We start from the raw sequence: 17,472 nt of genomic DNA, 5'->3' as shown, positions 1-17,472 counted from the left end.
AATTCCTTTTAAGTACATAGAAATATGTTTCGCTTTTTAACACTTATATATAGAACCACCTTGTATGAAATTTCCCAAAAGAAGTTTATTTTCATTTTCATTAACTTGTCGTACATGAAATAAAATGTCCATCTACGGAAAATCTTTCTTAAAGAATCATCTTAGTTTATCAAATAATCAACTTACTTTAGGCAAATGAACCACAAAAGATTTCAATTAAACAACCTCAAATTCCATCATTAACAACCTTACTCCTCAAATATAAATACACATTTACATTTTTGAAAAGAATACATAATACACCTAAGTCACATACAAAAGAATAATACATCCTACACTACCACAAAAAATACAAACCACGACGGTTGAAAACAACATACAATGATGGTGCACGACAGTCCTTGAAGCTAACGTCATTGAAAGTTAAACACTTTCAACGACGGTTCAAGAAACACCGTCTTAAAAAAATGTTCATTCTAAGGTAGTGCTCGCGTAAGCACCATCTTCGAAAGCTCACTTTCGAAGACGGTGCTAATGCAAGCACCGCCTTTGAAAGCTTAATAATATATAACAAATCAACGTTATATCCTTTTCACCGAAAATATTTTATATTTTTTTCTCGTATCCACATTTACTCGAGATTATTTCTTATTTTCATATTTTCTAATATTTTCAAAGAATGTGCCACTCATAAAGTAACATTCCAAATTAGAGATAGGCATTCATCTACTTTCTATGGTAACATTAGTAAAACACATGAAATTATTTACTATGTGTTTAAATTGTGCCGTTTGGCATGACATGAACAAGGTTCTTCATATCACGTAAAAAGTAGATAAATAAAAGTAAACAAATAAGTATGGCATATCCCATTAGTCTAAAAGCAAGTTTAATATATTCAAAGTTTTATATCCCATTATTTCATATTTTCACATGAAGGATTATTCAACTGAAAGTATACCTTAATTAAAATTTACAAAATGGAGAATCTCATTGGAAGCAGATACTCTTAAATACTTGAATCAAGTAATATGCAAAGTAAATATAGTAAATTAAGCACAACTATTTGATGCAGACATACAAGAATGTAGTAAGTAATACCAACCAAATAATCTGCACAATAGACTTAAATCACAATTAGTTGTGCTGATTTGGGTACTTTTTGATGCAATCCTACCCCGCAAGGGCATTGGATAGAAAACTCCAAGTAGATTGGGTCAAAGATGCAAGAGAAGACCCTAGGGTTCTTATGAGCCTTAGGGTAGATTTCGGGCCCATGGGCTAAGTATGAGCCCACTTATCTTTTTAAATATTAGATTAAGGTTTCATTATTTTTGGGCCTTGTATTTAGGGCTCCATAATGTAGGTAGGGTACCCTAGAAATATAGGATTTTTCAGCCCTTGTATTTCAGCCCTTAGTTTTTGTATTGGGCCTTGCTTACTACACCCCATTGCCACATCATATAGTCACACTTTGTGCATGTCCTTCATGCTTTTCATGCCTCATGACACCTAAGTACAGTTAGTGGAGAATCTTGGAATTGATCTTGGATTAGTGGGCTGAACTATAACTAAAATTCACTAATCATAATTAGTGAAATTTTGGCTCCACAAATTCAATTTCAAATTCAAGTGAAATTTTAATTTCCCTCCAATTTTGTGTGACACTTAGGCTATAAATAGAGGTCATGTGTGTGCATTTTTTTCAACTTTGATCATTTGAATATTAAACTTCAGATTTCAAAGCTCATTTAGAGCACAAAATTTCGTGCTCTTCTCTCCCTCTCCCCTCATTCATCTCCTTCTTCCTCCAAGCTCTTATCCATGGCCTCTTATGGTGGTGAGCTTCTTCTAGACTCATCTTCTCCTTGAAGTGGTGTCTCCTCTCTCTCTTTCTTTCTCCATTCCGCTGCCATTCATCTTCCAAGAAGCAAAGGAATCCATTGATGAAGAAGATCCTAGGCCTACAAGCTCCAATGGAGCTTGCATCACTTTTGGTGGCAACAACAAAAAGGTTATAGTCAAATCCCAAAGTATTTAATGCCTAGACATTATATTTTGATTACTATAAAATTTGAGTGACCTTCAACACACAATTGAAATTAATAATTTATAAGCATTTCTATATGATCCATACATAAAAGGCAAGACAAGGGATGCAAAAGAAACAACTAAAAAACCAATATAATTACTACCTCCACATATGCATTTGGATGAAGACCACTTAATGGTTCAACAAATGTAGGTGGGGATTAAAATCTCACTACACATGGTATTGTAATTGTAGGTAACAATTCAGAAAATAAGACTAAATTTTGAATAAATTAATTACCAACATTCAGATATAGCAATAAGCAACTCACGTGCTAGCTCGTCAGATGCCTTATTGCTCGATCATTTGCTATCCATATAGCTTTCTACTATTTCCTACAAGTCAAAATTTGTTTTTAGAGATCATCCAAAGAATCAGATGTTTCTGACATAATTGTGTGTGCTTAATTTCTCTCCATTCAATTACTATCATTATTATCATGATTCCTTTTTTTCATGTTAGTAATAAGGGGATTGAAATTATTGCGTGCATTTCATGTGCACTGGAGCATACCAATTTTGGATATCTCTCACTCACACACACACACACCAATCATATCGTAAATAACTACTAAAATGAATTCATATACTAAAGGATAATCATTAAAAATTAGCAAACTAATCAGTAATTTATCCGAAACACTAAAAAACTGGACTAGCAACATTGAATGGCATATGGGCACTTCCATATCACCGATATATGCAGCAAAAATAAAATGATATATCACAGAAAAATTATTACAGTAGCAGCAACATGTTGTAAATCCAGTGTTTAGAAAATATTTTTAGGGCCATTCCACTAGTACGATCAACCCCAACACATTGAATAGTCATGTAACAACGATATATGCAACAAAAATAAAACTACAAATAAGGGTAATTAGGTCAGTGACAGTAACACCAATAACGAAGCAAATAATGGTTCAAGGTATAAAGGAAACAAGAAACGAGAGTTGGCAAGGCTAAGAATAGTAATTGAATAATTTAGACAACTAAGCTTTATAAGTATCAGTTAGACCTTATCTCTAGTCAATGTTAGATCTTAACTCCCTAAGAGCCAACATCTTGGTGGCTCCACACTATAGTGCTTCACTCAACCATTCTAGTCATCCCCACCATAGGCAGCCTTTTCCGAGACACCACAACTTCAGGGTGACTACAACTAAGGTAGCTTTGAAACACACCCTTTCACATCCAGGGCTAGAGTGTGGCAATGCAAGTGGCCCAACAATGGATTTGGTTAAGTTGTCATGTCATCTAAAAATTTGGGCTTAAGGCCTAACTCACCCCACAAAATCGGCTTCTAAGGTAAGGATTGTCCGAGCTTTATAAGTACTACTCAGACCTTATCTCAACAGAGTGGTAATAATAGAAAGTATCAGCAGCTAACCATACCTCTTCTACAACACGAAGGTGATGTAAGCTCCTTTGGAGCTTGTAGGCCTAGGATCTTCTTCATCAATGGATTCCTTTGCTTCTTGGAAGATGAATGGCAGCAGAATGGAGAAGGAAGAGAGAGAGGAGACGCCACTTCAAGGAGAAGATGAGTCTAGAGAAAGCTCACCACCATAGGAGGCCATGGATAAGAGCTTGGAGGAAGAAGGAGATGAATGAAGGGAGAGGGAGAGAAGAGCACGAAATTTTGTACTCTAAAAGAGCTCTGAAATCTGAAGTCTAATATTCAAATGATCAAAGTTGAAAAAAAATGAACACACATGACCTCTATTTATAGCCTAAGTGTCACACAAAATTGGAGGGAAATTTGAATTTCAATTCAAATTTCACTTGAATTGGAAATTGAATTTGTGGAGCCAAACTTTGGAGTCAAAATTTCACTAATTCTGATTAGTGAATTTTAGTTATGGTTCAGCCCACTAATCCAAGATCAATTCCAAGATTCTCTACTAAGTGTGCTTAGGTGTCATGAGGCATGTAAAGCATGAAGGACATGCACAAAGTGTGACTATATAATGTGGCAATGGGGTGTAGTAAGCAAATGCTCACCTCCCCCTCTAAAATTTAATTGGATTGGGCTTCTACCAATTCAATTAAATTTATTTCCAACCACACACATCAAATATTCACTTAGTGCATGTGAAATTATAAAACTACCCCTAATACAAAAACTAGTCTAGGTGCCCTAAAATACAAGGGCTAAAAAATCCTATATTTCTAGGGTACCCTACCTACAATATGGAGCCCTAAATACAAGGACCAAATATAATGAAACCTTAATCTAATATGTACAAAGATAAGCGGGCTCATACTTAGCCCATGAGCCCGAAATCTACCCTAAGGCTCATGAGAACCCTAGAGCCTTCTCCTGCATCTCTGGCCCAATCTTTTTGGAGTCTTCTATCCAATGCCCTTGTGGGGTAGGATTGCATCTATAACACGAAGGGATGGTAATTTGGAACTCAAAGATAATTTTATATTAGGAGGCAAGCTTTGATATAATGCATCCTTTGTATTTATAGGTATAGAGGATCTAGCCACTTGAAAGTGTCAACAACAGACTCAGTACAATGCATTAAATTAGTACGACATAAATTTGATCAACAATGAATTAGTATATATAGCTACACCTTATTCAATCCAAGAATGGAAAAAGGGAATCAGTGGTTAAGAATGAACATGGGTCAAGCTTGAGTCAGGTTTTTTGAAGCCAAACCGAATGAAAATGGTTAGGTTGAGTGTGTTAAATGTGACTGTCTCAACCCAACCTAATCACAATTGGGTTGTGCCAAAGTCAGGTCATTAGATTAGATATTCGGGGAAAAATGGAAGAAAAAAAAACACAAAAATAGGGGTAGAGTAGGGAAAAGGTAATTTTGTCCCAAATTTAGGGGAGGCACTGGGTAAGAATTGAAATGGTCAAAGAAAATATTATACACACACTGTTTGTGTATATAATGTTTTTTCTGTGTTAAAAAAATACTGTGAGTACAAATGAAATGAATAAGTGTGTATGCTATGGATGAATGCTCTCCTAGAACCTAAGCTTTTGAATCCTAGAAAAACCATGAATTGTTGGCAGCCTAACCCCATTACAAGCCTAGAAAGTCCTTCAGATTCATTTTGTGTGTTCATTGCTGTATGATATGAGATGAAATGCAAAGGTTGGAACATGTGTTGGTTGTTTATGATGGAATAAGCCTAAACACTTGAGCTTGAGTGAAACAATGACTGTGAGGTATTGGTTGATGATCCTTCCTTGATTTCTGTCATGCTTACTAGCTTATTTCAGTTGTGACTCTAATGTTTATGCTCCTATCTTAGAAAAGCTGCATGCTTGTGAGAAGTAATTGATTTAAGCATTCCATGATATTCAATTCATATGGTTGAATTCCTTTATGAATTAGACACCATTTTCTTTTGATTTACCACTGTCTTTGTCACTTGAGGACAAGTGAGTTGTTCTTTCTTTGCTTGAGGACAGGCAAAACTGTAAATTTGGGAGAGTTTGTTAGTCGCCTTATACGACTAACTTTTGTATAGAAATCATTTTCCAAAACTTGTATAGTTCCCCAATTTATGGTTATTTTGGACTAATTTTTGTAAATAAATTTTGTTTTATGGATAAAGCTATCTCTAGAATATGTTCATTGGATTTAATGATGAAATATGTGCAATTTTAGGTGAAAAAGAGGTTAAGTTATGAAGTGAAAATAGTAGAAGTTGGGCTAAGCGTGCATCCACCGCTAAGCGTAGCTTCAACGCGCTTAGCGCGATAGAAGAATCTAGCAGGGCATCAATATCAAGGTTGCGCGCTAAGCGCGAGATCAGTGTGCTAAGCGCAGTAGTTGTCTTCATGCAGGCTCAGCGCACGACTGACACTAAGCCCAAAACCACTTACTCGCGCTAAGTGCGAGGGTGGCACTAAGTGCAACATCACAATTTCAGATCCTATTTAAAGCCTGTTTTGTGTAGAATTAGGGTACAATTCCCAGGGCACAAAATTCCACAGCACCCCACAGTGCCTATTTCGGGAAAAGAGCTTTGGAGACAGCAAGAGGAGCAACTTTTGCAGAGATACCTAGGTTTTGTAAGCTTATTGTTGTTAGGGTTTCTTTTGTAATGGCTTGCTAAAAACCCTAGTTGGGGATTTCTAATGAACAACTAATGTAAATACTTAATATCTAATTGATTATGTTTTCTGTGTTCAATGCTTCCTTCAATGCTTAATGTTTGTATGCTTTTGGTCTGATCATCCATTTGTGTGCATAGTTAGGTGACTTTAGCATTGGGAAATGTACTGTTGCCTTAGAACTTGATTGAAGCAGGATTGAAACTTAGTCTTACAAGAGGGATCTACGGATTAAGTTTTGGTTTTAATTATGTTGTTACAATAATGCTGTTTAGTCTAGGCCTAGTCTTACAAGAGGGATCTGCGGACGAAGCTTAGGCTAAATTAGGCTAAACTTTCATAAGCTGCTTGAACTGAGTTTAGTCTTACAAGAGGGATCTGCAGACGAAACTCAGTTTAAGTTAGTCTAAACCTAAGAGGGCCGTCTAAATTGGGCCTAGTCCAACAAGAGGGATCTGAGGACGAAGCTTGGATTGATTCGGTCTAACGAGGGATCGAGGTTTAGTAGTTTAGGCTACAACATAGAACACAAGAGCATGATTGATTAGAGAAATATATTTATATACATCAACTTGTCTGTTAGAAAGACCTAACATTTCTACCTACTGCTGTCACTTTCACTTACCTTGCATTTTTATAGTTTTTAGCATAAAGGTTTAGTTTAAATTCTGTTTGAAATTATCAATCATACATGTTCTCTCAACAATTCTTCATTTCTAAACTTAACTCAGGCTAACATTAGTTCCATGTGTTCAATATTCAGATTCATCCATTTTAATTTTTAAATACTTGACGATCTGGTGCATTTTTCGGCAAACCAGATTTCCCTTGAATATATTTGTACGAAGAAAAAGTGGAACAAAAAGTAACCGTAGGGGAAATCCAACAAAAACCTTACCAGATTTCATGAACACCCTAATCTTGTGAAACCCCACATCAATGTGTTTGGTTCAAGCATAACACACTTGAATTTTTGCAAAATCGATAGCACTCTTACTATTGTAGTGCAACTATGCTCCACCATTCTCAATGCTAACCTCTTTCACTAAGCCTACTAACCACACATCTTCTTTACTAGCGTCTGCTAACGCCATGTACCCTGCTTCAATTGTTGACATTGCCACAAGGGACCTAATAATGGACTTGCAACAAACAAGCCCAACTATAAGAGTAAAGACACACCCTTTTGTTGACCTTTCGTCATCTGAATCACCAGCATAGTTAGAATCCACAAATCCCACAATTGAATGATCACCATGTTGATTGCCAAACATAATACCATGACCCTTTTTACCCTTTAGATATCCCAAGATCCATTTCACTCCTTCCCAATGTTGCACCATGGGTTAAACATAAACTTGCATACATGACTTACAACATGTGCCAAATCCAATCTAGTGCACACCATGACATACATCTAGCAACCAATTGCACTGGTATAGGGAACCTTTGGCATGTTCTCCACCTTTCCATTTGTCATCAAACAATGGTCTACAGAAAGCTTAAGTGTTTTGCTAATAGAGTACTTAATGAGGTTCAACAAGTGTGCCTATGTCCTCGAGAGCATACCAACTATTTATTTTTCTTATTCATAAACAATAAATAATAGGGTTACGTCAGGGATATATACAATACACACATACATTATCTTAAACTGTGTACATTATCTTTAACCATGTACATAATCTTTATCTGCGAAAAATATAACGTGTACCTCAGGGGCTTTACCCCCACCCCCTAACCCGTTTCGTAACCCAACAACACGGGGCCCTTACGCTTCACTCCAACATTTGCTCCATCTATAAAATATAAGCCACACAAAAAGGTATTCACCTTGGCGAATATTTAGTCCCGTGGAAGATAAAAATCAAATCTTCCTCGGTCTCTTGGGTTGGGTGTCCTGTAAGTCTAGTGTCAACGTTTTAATTATGTTAGTATTTATGTCAGCCAACTGTAACCGAATCCCAATTGTAGTACTGAATCAAAGCTCAGGTCGTCTCCCAAGCGAAAAGTGCACGGATGAATACTCAAATTAAAACCTTTCGGATAAAGATATTTTTGTATTTTTATATTTTAAACTACCTAAAACTAAAACTAACCAAAACAGAAAATGAAAGATATATTTTTCTAGAGAGATTAATGTGCTGAAAATTTAATAATAGAAATTAAAATAAAAGGTAAGAAGTTACTTGTTGACGAGATAATAATTATAGATGGAAACAATAATGTTGAGATGCTAAGATTGTACTTGGAATCCCCCTATTTGCTGCAATTATCATTCACCACCAACTCACTAATGTAGTTTATTCTTAATCCCTTAGGTGATAGACCTTAAATCACTTGCCTTGATTCTCAATCCCTTAGGTGATAGACCTTAAATCACTTGCCTTGATTCTCAATCCCTTGGCAAATCTAACACAAGCAATCAACATTGTCATTTTGGAATTAGTGAGGCTTAACCAAGACTATTCTATCCTTAGAGATAACCCCAATTAAGTATCCGATTCAATTCGGGTTTCAATGAGACTTTCCAAAGTATTAGGTATGGAAGGAAAATAATGAACTCAAAAAATATATTAATGCGAGAAAATTACATCAAATAAGGCTTAATCATTTCCTCTCCTAGCAAAGAAAGAAACTAGCCACTCATGAAATACAAATAAAGAGAAGAAAAAAGGGTTTTTTAGTGAAGGGTGGTGTGTAAATGTGTGTTCTTTGTTGCTGCCTATGCCTCTCTCTATTTATACAATAATTTAATAGAGACAAGTAATCTCCTTAATTTACAAAATAATATAATCTATAGAAGGAAATTATATCTTCAGTTGATATAATCTATTTTAATTGTTGCAATTATCTTCCAAGTGATTTTTTTTTCATTTATCTTCAAGCTATATCTCCACAATTATCTTTGTTTTGAATTAAATTAGTTTTTGGATGCACTGTCTGGCGCCCTCCTCGCTTAAGTGAGATATCTTCTATAAAATTTAATTTTCTCCTCTGTTTAAGCTGGCTTGAGTAGCCTATACCTCACTTGAGCAAGGCTACCTTGTAAGATTGTCCTATTTCTCTGTAAAAACTCACAAAATCACATTAAAACTTGTAAAATTATAATTCCTATCTAAAATATATTAAAAACTAAAAACATAATGAATTGGATTCAAAACAAGGCCTAAAGTATATTAAAGTATCAAATAAACGTCTCAATTTGCATATGAAAATACATAATTTTGACGTTTATTATCTAGCACTGAGCAACATTCAACAAGTCTAGGTAATGCTTGAACTTTCCAGTTGTGACTACCTTGGTTAAAATATCAACTGCATTTTCGGAAGTGTGAACCTTCTTGAGCAAAACCTAACCAAATGTCATCAACTCGCTAATGTTGTAAAACCTCACATTAATATGCTTGGTTCTAGCATGATACACCTATTTTTTGCAAAATCGATAACACTCTTACTATTGCGATGCAACTATACTCCAAGATCCACTTCATTGTGTCCAAATGTTGCTTCCCTGAGTTAAACATAAACTTGCATACATGGCTTACAGCACGTGCCAAATCCGATCTAATGCACACCATAGCATACACCAAGCAACCAACTGCATTGGCATAGGGAACCTTTGACAGTTATTCCACCTCAACATTTATCATTGGGCATTGATTTACAGAGAGCTTCAATTCTTTTTCTAATGGAGTACTTAACGAGATTCGACAAGTGTGCCTATGTCCTTGGGAGTATAACTCCTATTTATTTGTCTTATTCATAAACAACGAGGTTATATAAAATACACACGTACATTATCATTAATTGTATATTATCTTAATCCGTGTACATTTTTTTTGTCTTTGTAAAATATCACGCGTACTGCAGGAGCTTTACCCTTGCACGTCCACCTCACTTCATAACCCAAAAATAAGTGGCCCTTATGCTCCACTCTAACTTTTGTGTTGGATCAGGCTGAGAATCTAGAAGAGGAATTGAATAGATTCTTTCAAAATCTTTACCAATTAGTTCTTAACACTGATTAAAAACACTCCTTTAAACCAATCAAAGTTTCTTCAAAAGATTTTAAGAAAAAAGAAGCTATTATGATGGCCTTTTAGATCAATTCCACTACCGGGATGATTACAAAACTTAGAGTTATAGAGAATAAGAGAAATACACAAGAGTTTATACTAGTTCAGTCTAATCCAGACCTACGTCTAGTTATTCCAAGTTCAGATCTAGAATTGAAACCTTATAATTCTCTAACATCTTTGATAACCCTAACAAAAGACCACAATCTAAAAGAATTAAAGAAAAAGGATTTAATACACCTAAAATATGTAGATCTTTAATCTTTAATATTTTTTCCACAAGTTGATCAATTCATGATTGTAAAATGAGTGATTCTTTGATCAACATCAATCTTCTGACTAATTGCGGTGCTATTCTTTTAGAAGATTCTCTTGAAATGTTTTTCTCAAAATCTAAACAAATCAAGAGTCTCTTTAAAAAAACACATAGGGGTATTTGTAAATTTTGACAATTAAAATAGATCTAATTGATTATAAAACCAGGTGATCAATTAATTCGTCAACATCCCATTTGTTCTACATTACCAGAAACTGGTTAATTGATTACCAAAAACGATAATCATATAATTCGTTTCAGTCTGAGAATTTATTTCCTTCTATGCTGACTAGATAATTGATTATCAAATGTGTTAATTGATTATAGCATTTGTTCTACATTACCAGAAAATGGTTAATTGATTACCAAAAACGATAATCATATAATTCGTTTCAGTCTGAGAATTTATTTCCTTCTATGCTGACTAGATAATTGATTATCAAATGTGTTAATTGATTATAGCATCACACAGAGAGCTTATCTTTGTGTTCAAGAGTTGGGTAATCGATTATTAATTGGGGTAATCGATTATCCAAACCACCAGATTCTTCCTTCTTTTAAAATTGGCTTGGGCATTCGATTACCAAATGAGGCAATCAATTAATTCCATGCTGCTAGCCAAATTTCAAATAGAAGTAAGTTCTTAAGAAACTTAGAGAATAAGGATACTTCATTCACTTCATGTTTGATCAATCACTAAGCATGAGAAAGAAAACTAAGACTATATCACACACATGTCTAGTCTAAAACATTCAATACAAATGCCTCATTTATTAAACATGTTAGGCATTGCAAAATTATCAAACCAAAACTAAAAACAAAGGGCTTCAAGCTTTGATATAACAATTTGCACTATTCATAAAATATGAGCCATGCACAGCAATCTCAACCTTGGTGAATATTTAGCCTCGTGGAAGATAAATAACAAATCCACCTCAGTCTCCTGGGTTAAGGGTCCTGTCACATCTAGCATGAGCAACATTCAACAAGTCCAAGCAAAGTTTGCACTTGTTAGTTTTGACTATCATTGTCAAGATATTAACTGCATTTTCTGTAGTGTGAACCTTCCATAGCAAAACCTGGCTAGATGTGATTAACTCCCTGATCTTGTGAAACATCACATCAATATGATTGGTTCTCGAATGATACAACTGAGTCTTTGCGAAATCAATAGTATTCTATCTATTGCAATGCAACTGAACAACAACTTGCTCAATGCCCAACTCATTCACTAACCCTTTCTAACCACACAGTTTCCTTGCTAGCCATTGCTACCGTTATGTACTTTACTTCAGTTGTTGACATTGCTTCAAGAGACTGAATAATGGACTTCTAACAAATAGGCCCACTTGCAAGAGTAAAGGCATACCCTGTTGAAGACCTTTTGTAATCAAGATCACCAACATAGTCAAAATCCACAAATCCCACAATTAAAGGATCACATCGCTGATTGTCAAGCATAATACCATGATTTGTTGTACCTTATAAGGTACCTCAAGATCCACTTCACTGTTGCCAAATGTCACTTCCTTGAGTCCAACATAAACTTGTAGATTTGGCTTACAACATGTGTCATATCCGGTCTAGTGCACACCATAGCATACATCAAGCAACCAAATTCACTAGAATAAAAAACCTTTAACTAGTACTCCACCTCAGCATATATCTTTCGACATTGATCTACATAAAGCTTCAAGTGTTTTCTCCAATGAAGTACTTAACAAAGTTCGACAAGTGTGCCTATGTCCTCGAGAGTATAGCTATTATTTCTTTTTCTTAATCATAAACAATAGGGTTATATTAGGATATATATCCTTGTATATTATATTAAACTGCATACATTATCTTAAACCACGTACACTATCTTTACATGTATATTTTTCTTAATCAACATGCATTATCTTTATCCATTTACTGTATGACGCATATCATTGGGAATTTACCCTTGCACCCCAACCCGCTTCATAACCCAGCAACAGGTGGCCCTTATATGCTCCATCCATAAATTATGAGGCATGCACAACAATCTACACCTTGGCGAATATTTAGCCTCCTGGAAGATAAATAGCATATCCACTTTGGTTTTCTAGGTTGGGAGTCCTATCACGTCTAGCACTGAGCAACATTCAACAAGTGCAAGCAATGCTGAAACTTGTAAGTTTTGATTGTCATGGTTATCATCATATCAGTTGCATTTTCTGATATGTGAACCTTCCTGAGCCAAACCTGACCAAATGTCATCAACTCCTTGATTTTGGGAAACCTCACATCAATTTTCTTAGTTGTAACATGATACACCTAATTCTTTGTCAAATCTATGGAACTTGTCAATTGCAATGCCTAACTCTTTCACTAACACTACTAACCACACAAATTCCTTGCTAGCCTCTGCTGTCGCCATGTATTCTGCTTCAGTTGTTGACATTGCCATAAGAGACTAGATAATGGACTTCTAACAAAGAGGCCCACCTACAAGAGTAAAGATGTACCCTGTTGTAGACCTTTTGTTATCATGATCACTAGCATAGTCAGTATTCACAAGTCCCACAATTGAAGGATCACCCTATTAACTATCAAGCATAATACCATGACCTTTTGTACCCTTTAGGTACCTTAATATTCACTTCACTACTTCTCAATCTAAAGCATATAGGAATCAAAGCGCTTGTACCACTACCATGGAGACTACTTCAATCCATACAAAGACTTCCTCAACTCGGTCCACCTTTTCTAAACCCATTTGGCTACTCCATGTAAATTTGTTCTTCTAGATCACCATGAAGAAATATTGTCTTCACATCCATGTGCTCCTAGTGCATGTCATGTCTGGCTATCAAGGCTAGCACTCCCCTGATAGAAGTGTGTCTTATGATCGGGGAGAAAATCTCATCATAATAAACCCCTTTTTGTTGTGCATACTCATTTGCTACTAGGTGAGCCTTGAACTTTTTCCCTTCTTTTTTTTTCTAATACTGGAGGTTTCCTCTTACACCCATTTGCACCCTATAATTCTCTTGCCTGCAAAAAGCTCAACTAGCTCCATGCCTAATTCTTTTGTAAAGACTCCATCTCCTTCACAATGGCAGCCATTCATCTGTCTTTCTACTAGCTATTCATAGCCTCTTGAAAAGTAGAAGGATCTCTAGTACTAGTGAGAAGTGCAAAAGTAGTTGATTTAGCCAATTCTTGAAACACATATCAGACAATGAGAAATAGTGACCTAAAGTTCCCGATGTGGTGTTTTATGCACTGAGAAATGTCTCTAAATGTCATGTTCCTCATAGAATTTTTGGAACCGCAAGTTTGTGCACTCCATGTCATTATCAGACCTAAAGTACCTAATCTTTCTACTCGTTTGGTTCTCCACCTTAGCCTTCTATAGCTTGAACATCTCAAAGACTTTAGATTTTTGTTTCATGAAGTACACCCAGACATTGTGAGAAAAATCATCAAAGAAGGTAACAAAATAGTGACAACCACCCAAGGATAAATCTTTAGTAGGACTCCACAAATTAGTATGCACGTAATCTAGAATCCCCTTGGTGATATGCTTCGTAGCTTTAAATCGTACTCTAGTTTGTTTCCCAAGTACACAATACTCACACAAGTCTAACTTTAAGAGTCCTATCTTATGAAGCTCCACCATCCCATGCTCACTGAGATGACCCAAACGTAGATGTCACAATCTTGTAGCATCATCATTAGATTCAACAAATGCAACTCAACCTACAATTGTGCTCCCCAATAGCCTATATAAATTTTCTACAGTCTGTTGTGCTTTCATCATAATCAACGCCCCCTTACACACTCCAAGGGTATCTTGATCTCCATCAGTTCTGTAACTAAAACCATTAGCCTGAAAGGTACCAAGTGAGATCAAATTCTTTCTCAACTAAAGGCTATTTTGGACATCACACAACGTTCTCACTCCATCATCATCCATAGCAATTTGCACCTATTCCATTCAAACAACAACACACGCTTTGTCGTAACCCATATAGACACTGCCAAAATTATTTGACTTGTATGTGGTGAACCACTCCCTGGTGGAAGCCATGTGCTAAGAACACCCAGAATCAAGAATCCATGCATCTATCAACTGACTGTATGAACCTGAGAGAAAATCTGCCTCACTCTAGTAGTCTGAATCATCAGTATCTGCCACACTTGCTGAGCAGGATGCCCTTCACTAGATTTCTTTAGCTATAAGTAATCCCTCTTAAAATGTCCCTTCTGGTTGCATTTGTAGCACTCCATTGTTTTCTTGTGTTCTCTAGAACTGGACTCTTCCTCTGGCTACCATCAGAACCCTTGCCTTGTGTCCTTCCATGTTCTTGTTTCCCCTTCACATATAGACCATCGTCTTACGAACTCCCCACTACATTCTATCTCTGTTGAGAGTGAGACATAAGTGCAACCTGTATCACCTCAAGACCAATTGAGTCTTCCAGTACTTTAAGGTTGTCACCAAATGTTCATAAGAAGAAGGCAAAGAACACAACAAAATACATGTCTTATCTCATCCTCAATCTTCACCTCCAGCCTTTCCAGATAGATGATAATTTTATTGAAGACATTTACATGTTGTTGGAGATCCAAACCCTCTTGTATCTTCAGGAAGTACATTTATGCTTCAGATACAATTTTTTCTTTAGAAATTTCGACATGTATTGACTCTATAGTTTCTTCCATACCTCCCCTGGAGATGTCAACTCCATCACGTGATAAAGGACCTCGTCTTCCAAACACAAGCATATAATTGTCGCAACCCTCTCTTGCAACTCCTCCCAACCCAAATCATCCATCTTATTAGGCTTTGCATCGCACAATGCCTTTAGAAAACCTTTATGTGCTAACAAATCCTTAACACACCTCTGCCATAATTCGAAATTCTTAGCTCCATTGAAATTCCACACTTTGAATTTGGCCTTGGAGTTAAGCATCACCTTATACCAATTGTTGGCAATAACAATCGGAATTCTAAAGGTATGAGAGAAATCGCACACACACACACACACAAACACAAGAGAGATTTAATGAGATTTGACAAGTGTATCTATGTCCCCAGGAGTACAACAACAATTTCTTTTTCTTATTCATAAACAATGTGGTTACATCATATATATATATATATATATATATATATATATATTGAATGCAAATATGAATTTATTTTTTCCCGTAAAGCAATTATTTTGGAATCAGTGGTTAAAAGCCATTTTTTATTTTGATTTGCATTAGTACTTTTTTATATCACAATTTTTTTTGCATGATGCAATTTAATTAGATTTTCCTTTTGTATATAAATTACATATTATATATTTATATGCATTATATAATTTATTTTGTTGCATAAATTATATGGTTTAATTTATTAACATATTGTTATATGATTTAGATTTTCAATCAGTGTGCAAGGTTTGATGATGAATAATAATCTGAGGTACTTCTCTCTCAGCATGAATTGTTTGGCAATCATATAATCATTGGGCAATAATTATGAGTTATGCATTTAAGTGTAAAATTTTGTAAATTCAATACCTCCTACTTAATTAAATTAGGTAAGTGTTTCCTGTTTGGGTATTAAATCACTTTTTATAATATATATTAGTATTTTTTTTACATTATTTTAAATTTTCATATATTATTAATTTTTAATTATTTAGTTTAAACTGTAATAAACGTATGTTAGGAGATATGTTAAGAAATATTTAAATTTATTTTCATATACACATGCTTCTAAAAATTGTTATTACTTGAGGTTTGTCCTAGGTAGAATCCCCTTTACTTTCGTAATATATTGCATGTTTCCTTTTGACTTTTTTTTTATAGAAAAAGTTGATTTAGTTTTTTTTTTCTTGTAACCATGTTATTGGTAGGATGTAATTTAGTGACTTTGTCACTGACTAATTTTTGACAAAAGTAACACTTATCCACGTGGCAAAACTTTCGCCAAAGGTAACATTATAAATGTTTTATGCAGTGTTATGCAAATATAAAGGAAATAAACAAAATAAAAATGAGGAAAAAAAGTTGGATATTGGCACTATTGGAAAAAGAACCTTCGACAATAGTTCTTTAACACATTCAAAGACAGTTTTGAATCGTTTTTGTAGCCAACGTCGTGGATGTAATGATCCGTCTCGTCGCTATGATATCACCACTCTAAACCGTGAAAATTTCAATTTTTAATTGAAAACTCCGTTAATTTGCTTATGAAAAATGAAAGTAAAATTTTCACGATATACATTCACTAAACAATGCACCATTACTTAAATGAATACATATATATAGGTATAGTAACTCAGTACACATCATTCACATAATGGAAAGTAAATTAGTTCATACAAATAATTTAATCTGTGATTTACATCCTCAATTAAAAAAAAAAGAATTATGAAACCAGCCACGGAGGAGTTGATTAACAAAACACAACTCTCTCCCAAAATAATCTCAACATCATTGATGCAATCCTACCCCGCAAGGGCATTGGATAGAAGACTCCAAGAATATTTTGCAAGAGATGCAAGAGAAGGCCTTAGGGTTCTCATGAGTCTTATGGTAGATTTTGGGCCCATGGGCTAAGTATGAACCTACTTATCTTTGTACATATTAGATTATGGTTTCATTATTTTTGGGCCTTGTATTTAGGGCTCCATAATATAGGTAATGTACCCTAGAAATGTAGGATTTTTCAGCCCTTGTATTTTAGGGCACCTAAACTAGTTTTTGTATTAGGGGTAGTTTTGTAATTTCACATGCATTAAGTGAATATTTGATGTGTGTGTTGAGAAATAAATTTAATTGAATTGGGAGAAGCCCAATCCAATTAAATTTTAGAGGGGGAGGTGAGCAATTGCTTGCTACACCCGATTGCCACATCATTTAGTCACACTTTG

Source organism: Glycine max, chromosome 16, assembly GCF_000004515.6.
Source record: "Glycine max cultivar Williams 82 chromosome 16, Glycine_max_v4.0, whole genome shotgun sequence".
In the NCBI taxonomy this organism is placed as follows: Eukaryota; Viridiplantae; Streptophyta; class Magnoliopsida; order Fabales; family Fabaceae; genus Glycine; species Glycine max.
This window is presented reverse-complemented; position numbering follows the sequence as displayed.